The sequence below is a fragment of the Eschrichtius robustus genome, chromosome 19, assembly GCF_028021215.1.
Source record: "Eschrichtius robustus isolate mEscRob2 chromosome 19, mEscRob2.pri, whole genome shotgun sequence".
Classification (NCBI taxonomy): Eukaryota; Metazoa; Chordata; class Mammalia; order Artiodactyla; family Eschrichtiidae; genus Eschrichtius; species Eschrichtius robustus.
This window is the reverse complement of record NC_090842.1, coordinates 24,940,397-24,949,300: the sequence shown is the minus strand read 5'-3', so window position 1 is coordinate 24,949,300 and position 8,904 is coordinate 24,940,397.

Here is an 8,904-nt window from a genome sequence, read left to right as displayed (position 1 = left end):
AGACACACCCATTTACTTACATATTGTCTATGGCTACTTTTGAGCTACAATGTCAGAGAGGAGTACCCACAAAGACAGAGATGACAGAGAACATACAGCCTGCAAACCCAGAAATATTTACTACCTTGCCCTTTACAGAAAACAATTTGCCACATCCTAGTCTATATAAATGTCAGTTTCTTCGTTTATAAATAGAAGAAATCATATCTGTTTTGATCAACTCACTGAACTGTTGTGACAATAATTGGGGAAAATGTAAACAAAAAAATAGTTTAGAAAATTACAGATGCTGGAATTTTTTAAAAATATTATTTCAAAGGATGAAGCTGATATTGTATTACTGTCCTTTACACCTATTAATTTTGAGATCATGCATCTTGCACTTGTCTCTCTCCCCACTGCCAGATCTTCCCTTAATATATGCAGGGCCTCTCACAAAATCACACGTGGAACATACAGGCCACAAGCCTGAGCCTGACCCCAAGCCCAACCTGCTTCTCTTGTACCCCAACCTCTAATCCACATCTGAAGAAGTTAGTGCACATCTATGTGATCACCCCAGCTTACAGTGCATTATCCGCCACTCTACTACTAATAGCAACCCCTTAGCATACATTTAAACCAATGGTGTGGGCCTCCCTTGGGAGATCATATGAGGAAGGAGGTCTGCATAGGCTCTGGAAGAAAACTGAAGGCCTTATAAGAAAGAGAAAAGTTGGACAGGGCCCAGAGCAGGACCCTCTAAGCTCTGAAACTCAGAACACCAGTTGCCTGAGACTATGAGCAGGCAGAACTGCTCACTTCCATCTTCTGTCTAGTCCAAGCTACTATTAGCTTCTGTGTAGAAGTTTGCAGCAGTCTCCTAATGGTCCTCTGCACAAATATTTTCCCCTTCCATTTATTTTTAAACCTGATGGCAAAGTAATGATTTGAAAGGCAAAGTTCCTCCCATAAACTTTCTACCTTCATTATCCTAAGAATGGTAAGAATCCATGAAAGGTTTTAAAGACATAGACTTAAAAATGTGTGTGTTCTGGCCCCTGTCTACCTTATCAACTTCATCTCATGCCTCTTTCCTGTGTGTATAAGCCATGCTTCCCTTCAAGTGTGTTAATAGTGCCATGTTTCTTCTAGCCACAGGGTTTTTGTCCATATTTGTCTCTATGCCTGGGATGCTTCACCCCACATATACTACCCTTGCCTTGGTTAAACCCTTCCTCTTCCCTTGGAACTTGTAAACTAAGTCAATTTTTCCTTTATATATTTATATTTCTCCATCCTAGCTGCACATTAAACTTCTCAAATACCAATGCCTGGGCATCAACTCAGATAAATTAAATCAGATTCATGGAGGTAAAGAGGTAGACATTAGTATCATTACAAGTATGAGAATAATTGTTTCATATGCTACATCGTGACTATGTTCATGTACCTGTCCTTTGTAATTCTATAAATTGAAAGAAAAATCCAGAAATATACCAAATATCTTTCTCCCTCCTTTGTAAGCCTCATGAGGGCAGTGTCACCCCCTTATTAATTCTTTGATTAAGTATTTTTTAAGGATCTTCTGTGTAATAGACTCTGTTCTAGTTGATGGGGATGGAGCAGTGAACAGTATCTTCGTTTCTTCTCTTACAAAATTTACATTTGGGGGCATTGTAGGGTTTCAATATATATTTGATGGGAGGCTAAATAAATATTCCTATGTATTCAATTTTATTTGTCTAGAAATGTAACATTTCCCTCTTTCTGAGGTAACTCTTCATTTCTTCCAAAATACTTAGAGCAGTGAAGTTCTGAGCTGAGCTTTTTGAGTACTTTAAGTTCAACTTCCTGCTTCATATTGTCTTTTATGGCAGTCTTTGGATTTCTTAATTATTGCATTTTGTCTTTCTCTGTAGCTCTGATAATAAAACCATAGTCTGGCTCACCATTCTTCAGACAGGAGAAAAAATAAAAAAGCTTTCTGCTTTATTTTGTGACACTGCTACGTCACCATTCCTCTCTGCCTTTGGAGATAAATTGTTGGCAGCTCTGCAGTTTCTTCTGTCTTGCTCCTCAGAACCCTTGGCAACATGTCACCTGTTCGAACAGATTTTTATATTCAGAGCACAGTTCAGAGCTCAGCAAGAATTCTTTACTGATTTCTTCCAGTCATTAATCATCGCCTACTGCCTCACTATTAGGGAAGCATCTCAGTCTACACATGTGCATTCAGTTAAGGGTTGATTGTTTTAGCTTATGGATTATCTAGCTACTGTGTTTTTTTCCCCTTCTCCATTCCTCTCCAATCCTTATTTCCTAACTTAATCCTTCATGGGCTTTTGTCATAAACAGAAGCATGGGGAGTGGAAAAAGTAAAAATAAAGTTAGTCTTTAGATCTCTGTTAGTAAATCTACCCCCAAATTTAGGGATATTCAAGCAATTTGTTATGGAATAAATAGATCATATGATCATTACATTTGCTTCCGTTATTCTTCTTGTCCCTTCATCTTTCTGAAAAAGCAGCACAGTGAAATGGGAAATTTCGATAAGCTGAGAGTCAGACAGCTTGGCTTTGAATCCTGGCTCTGTCACATAATAGCTGTGGTCTCAGCCGAATATCTGAGACTCAGTTTCTTCATCTGTGAAATCAAGTAATGCCATGACTTCCTGCATGTATCAAAGAAAAATTGATAGATTACAATAAGGTTCCCGATTTAGAAGCTTTATGATATACATATAAGAACATCTTATTATATAGATTCACAGAAGTTATACCAAATCAATCTGTGTCAGTAAACAAATACCATAATACTGCTGCTTTAAGATCCACCTGAAAGCTCAGTCACTTAAAGTACCCATCACTCACCATCATGGGTCTCTGGGAGTGACTGGAGAAGCTCATCCTGCCTGAGCCCAGCTGGTGGTTCTAGTCCTTGTATGCTTTTTCTGTGGCCCAGACTGAAGGGACGGAGCTGATCTAGGAAAGCTCTTCTCATGGCAATGGCAGAAATCAAGAGGCCCAAAGTTCAATGGGGACAAGCACTTTCCAAGCCCCTCTTAGTGTTATGTCTGCTAGTATTTCATTTGCTAAATAACATCACATCGGCAAGTTCAAAATGAGACAGGGAAGTACATTCTAGCTTCAGGGGGAGGGATTATGAAATTACATAGCAAAGAGCGTGGATACAGGGAAGGGTGACATACTGGGGACAAAAATCCTGTCTATCCCACTTCTGATGATTATTCCAGATTCTGTCTATCCTCTTCAGCTGTCTGTCCTTCCTCTGACCATCTATATGCCTCTCACCCTTTAATATTTCTCATGTAAGAGGATACAATTTTTATTGGAATCTTCAGTCTGTATTGTGAGAATGAGCCTTATGAATTACATATTACACACAGACACACATGCAGTATAACCTTTTATGCAAGCACATTTGTATAAAATATTCAAAATGATGCTTGATTTCTTCTTGCCATTTAAGAGGACATAATACTCCATAAACAAATTTTCAATGTAACAGGGCTATATCATTGAACAAATTTGAGTAAAAAAGTATTCTTGCTTGCAAATCTTTCTAGATTTATTGTATATCTGCCATCTTATATGTAAAGCAACACACAGACACATATCTGAACTTTTGTAACTTAGGTCCTTGTGATATTGTAATTTATAAAAGGAAATATATATTTGGGCTTCGTCCAGCTTTCTGGGGTGGACAGAGCTCCTAAAACCGTTGAAATTTTCTAAGTGATGAGAATGATAGAGGTGCCTATTGTTATGTTAATGATGTGACTTTTGGAAAGCACCTGGGGAAACTTAAGGATAGGGGCTGGTGGCTACCCAACGATGTGATTAGAGGGTTGGAACTTTCAGTTTCACCACTGCCCCCCAACCTCTGGGGAGGGGAGAGGGGCTGGAGGTTGAATCAGTTGCCAATGGCCGATGATTTATTCAGTCATGACTATGTAATGAAGCCTCCATTAAAAACAGCAACAACAACAACAACAACTAAAGGATGGCTTTCAGAGAACTTCCGGGTTGATGGACATGTAGAGATTTGGGGAGAGTTGGCTACTCAGAGAGAGCATGGAAGCTACACACTTTCTCCATACGTTGCCCTATGCAGCTCTTTTATCTGGCTGTTCCTGAAATTATGTCCTGCTGTAATCTACTAAGTAAAATGTTTATCTAAATTCTGTGAGTCACTCTAGCAAATTAATCAAACCCAAGGAAGGTGTCGTTGGAACCTCTGATCTACAGCTGGTGGGCCAGAAGCCTAGGCAATAGCCTGAGCTTGTGATTGGAGTTTGAAGTTGGCTAGGGGTGGCGGGGTCTTGTAGGACTGAACAGGACACAACCTATGGAATCATCCAGTGCCTCAGTGGAAACACAGTGCAAAATGCCAGTTTCAGCTCTCAAAGCTTTTTGTCCCACCTGAGACCTTATCCCTCAATTGCTCGCTTTTCTGACTTGGTATTCCTGTAGTAACTTCAGACATTTTTTAACTCTTAATTTTTGAATTTTTTTTTAAAAAAACTTAATTTCTCACTTTTTTGACTATTTCTCCAGTAACTTCAAACTTTTTTTCTAGTTTTCTGAGTGAGAGGGTTAGCCAGAATCACCTAGTCCTTGACTGCCTGAAACACTACCTTCAACTATAAAATGTTTAAAGAAAAAAAATCCAAAATAACACTTTCTAGCTCCCTTTATACCACCACCCCATTCCCCTAAGGCTGTTAAGTAATAGAGTCAGTTAGACTTAATAGAGAACAGATTAGGTGAATTATTTGTTGCTAGCCCAGGAGATAATGCTCTATATTTTTCAAGGCTTGTTATTCTGTTTAAAGCTATATGGTTTTAATTATTACTTCGATTTGTTCTTTCAAAAGAAACTATAGTGGTGTAATCACACTATTTTTTTGCCTTTCGATCCAGATGAAATTTACTGATCTAAAGGTGAAGACTGGGTCATTTCACTCATTCAACACAAAGTAAAGGACATATGTCACCACTCTGTAAAAAAAAAAAAAAAAAAAATGACCAACTAAACAACTTGGCTTTTCTTCCTTTTTTTTTTTTTTGCATCTGCTACACAGGTTATAAAATTACACATCAGATATTCTATTCCTTTTGAGATAATATATTGACTATAAATAACCCTATTATTTTGGTAGAAGTTATTTTAAACTTTGGGTTTGGGAAAACGTAAATATTGCTTCTCAGCCCCCAGCAAAAGACTATGTGGTTCATGCCTCATTCAGCCCTGCTGGTGTGTTTCCAGTTTTTATCCTTCTCATCAAAGAATATGAAACAGCATATACTTCATGCTCCATTAGCGTACAGATTGTTTCATTTCTCTTCATTTCTCTCTCTCTCTGTCTCTTTCTCCATGCCCACCTTCCTCCAAAATCAGTATATGGCACTTAGAAAGTATTTTTTTGGATGACTGCACATTTCTCATAGTAAGCTCTCACTCAAAAGGGACATATTTACTAGAATTCTAGTTCCTTGGTTTATAGTGAAGACACTTACTGTCATAGGGACAAGAAAACTTGCAAGTAAATCATGTATTCTTTTTATTAACACTCTAAGATGCTACATAGAGTCTGTGCTCTTAGGGAGCCTGCCATCTTGTGGGTTTCATTCCTTCCTCATAATGTGCCAGGCACTGTGATTGGCATTTGACAGTCATTGAATAAATATTCACTTTAATGTGTGATTGAACAAAAGAAGGAAATGAACTGCTGATTGCTAGGTGACCATAGAATTAAAAGAATTAGATGTTTCAAATACTTAGTATCAAGCTATACTAACTCATTATATTCATCTACACTATAGTAATGTCTTTCACATAAGTAAAAGGTCCTGGCCCCTGTTTTAACTTTATTAGCCTGGGTGAGGTATGGTAAGACCAGACACAGATCAAGAGAGAGAAACCAGAAAGAGTTTTGCAGTTTTGTTGTGCTCACCGTTTCCTGGAGACAACACAGAGTGCCCTACAGAGCCACTCTGTACCAGGAAAGCACTGGGGTTGGTCAGGAAGCAGAAGAACGGAGGGAAAAGGTGGAAAAGAGCATTTATTGTGGTCTCTATGGGAAGAAAAGAGTGAGGCAGGGCAAGTAGTTTTAGGATTGGTTAATTTTAATAATTTCAGCAGGCTCTGGGGCATAGATGTTGTCCCTGGTTTTCTGATATCTGACCCTGGGTGACTAGGGTGGGTGTATAGTGGCCCATACTATGAGAGTTTAATAAGGGAAGTATTAGGATGTTGATTTAATCTTCCACTCAAAAAAGGGAACTGATTGGCCTCTAGCCAGGGCCTCAAAACTGGAGCAAAACAGCACACACACACACACACACACACACATACACACACACACACACACCCCTATATTACAGTTCCTGCATTCCCCCTTCCACCTCTGTGAAAAGTTGCCAATGGCCTTGCCAACAAATGCTTCACAGATTTGGAAATAAAATTTTAAAAAATAATAATAATAGAAGAAAGAGAGAGAGAGAGAAAAGAAGGAAAGAGAGGAAGAAAGGAAGGAAAGAGAGAAAGAAAGAAGAAAGGAGTAAGCTAATAAATTCCTCTCCTCCTTCATTAACAAACTCTTGATATAATACTAACATTGGTTAGTAAGTAGTCAGTTCATTCTTTTATGCCTGCGTACAGTTTCATTTTTTAAGGCATCTTGGATTCTGAAAGCAATAGATAAGATTTAAGTAAGAGACTCCTGATTGTTATCACTCTGTTCAACACTTATTTTCTTCTGAGACAAAGGGAATGTGGAAGAAAAGTAAATGTCTCTGCTGTAGATTGAATGTGTCCGCCCCCCCCCCCCACCAATTGATAATAGTGAAATCCTAACTCCCAAGGTGATGTTATTAGGAGGTGAGGCCTTTGGGAGATAACGGATCATGAGGGTGGACCCCCCCTCCCCCATGAAAGGGATTAGTGCCTTTATAAAACAGGACCCCAAAAGCCCCCTTGCCCCTTCTGTCATGTGAGGTTACAGCAAAAAATGGCCATCTATGAGGGAGCAGGCCTGCACCAGACACTGAATCTGCCGATCCCTTGATCTTGGACTCCCCAGCCTCCAGAACTACGAAAAATCAATTTCTGTTGCAAACCACCCAGTCTGTGGTATTTTGTTATAGCATCCTGAATTGACTAAGACAGTTATTTTCAAATAACTTAGATTAAGGGAATAAAATGTTGTTTAATGGACAAGCTACATACTGGATTGTATTTCCATTTGTGATGACATTGGAAAACCAAGTAGAAACAATTAGCAAACACTGTGCAATATCTTTAATCATTCACTAAAATGAGGCTTATGAATTTTAATTGCAAAGTTTTCAAAAACCTATCTTGGGTTATTTATTCTTACAGAAAAATTTGCTTTCAATGTTACCAGGATTTATTTTCCTATAAAGGTTAGTCCAGCAAAAGGAGAGAGGAGAAGAAAAAGAAACACATACAAACACATACACCAACCAACAATGAGCATTACCTTCCTTGATACTTTACGGTGCAAAACATTGACTTGTCACATGACGGGAAATTTTGTCAGATGGCAAAGACCCCAAGACAATTAAATTTGATGTTGAATCTAATCGCTTGTATTTTTCTTTAAGAATATCATGCTACTGTAAAAACTGGTTGCCAATGAGGTGATTGACTTTAAATGTCACCTCAGTTGCTTTCTTATGTTTGCTTAAGCATATTCTTTTTTAGAGATATTTAACCATAATTTGAATTCTACATGGTATGTTGGCATAAATTCCAAGTAGAGACATAAGTATGACAATGTGCCACCCAGTTTTCCAGATAACTATTGGTTTTCATGGGATTACAATATAAGAGGGACTGCCATGGTGGCCACCCATGTTGAATTACAATTATGTAACCTAATGTGTCAAAAGCTCAACAGTTGCCAGGTCGATATACAACAATTTAGCACACTTTTAAGGGGAAACTTTCAATGCTATATTGGAATCCTGATAATGAACTTCCACATTTTTTCCTTCTCTTAGTATCAATCATCAAGAGTTCACATCTTATTAGAGCATATAGCATGGAGTTGGAGAAGTAGAAGGAAAGCTATGAGCTTTGGAAGAGAATATTGTGAGGACTTCCAAATTTATTCATTTTTTACTTTATTTAGTCATTCTTTCCACATAAATGCATTGTTTCCAACACATGTCACATACACTCGTAAGTGCTGAAGATATAGAGATGAAACAGGTAGTTGCTGCCTATCACGGTTATCAGTCTCATTGTAGGACAAATTGACTGTGCAGTATCACACTCCTCAAGATGGGTTTTTTATCAAGTGCCCTTGTATCTTTATGTGATGGCTGTGTTGACGTATAAACAAAACATAGAGGATGAGTAATTTGATATGAGACTTCAGGTGAGAAGAGTCTTTTGTCTTGAGAATCCTGTTCACCTGAGGATGTAAACAGAATTATGTTTACATGTATTATGTATTATGGTTGCAAAATATTACAAAAGCAAGTGTGTGAGTAACGCTGGAGTAGAATTTGCAAAATGGAGACACACAGAGATAAGGCCATGCAAAACATTTAATAATTTTGAAAAGAGAGAGTCATTAAAATTTTGACAGGATAATATCAGGACCAAATTTAATTGTAATACTAATGACTACATGATCCTTCTATATGATGGATTGCAGAGTGTGCCAGTGAATTGTTTGTGTACTTTCCAATCTATTACCTGCCCTTCTCTTGTTCTGGTCTCTTATTCAGGGTAACTATATTTTCCAGAATCCCCTTTTCTCTGACTTCTAGTGTGTTCTTCATTCAATAAGACTCCCTGGTAGAAGTTTGGAAGGGAGAAAGAAATGATGTATTTCTTACCTTTCCTTTGGCTTCCTGTGTTGCCACT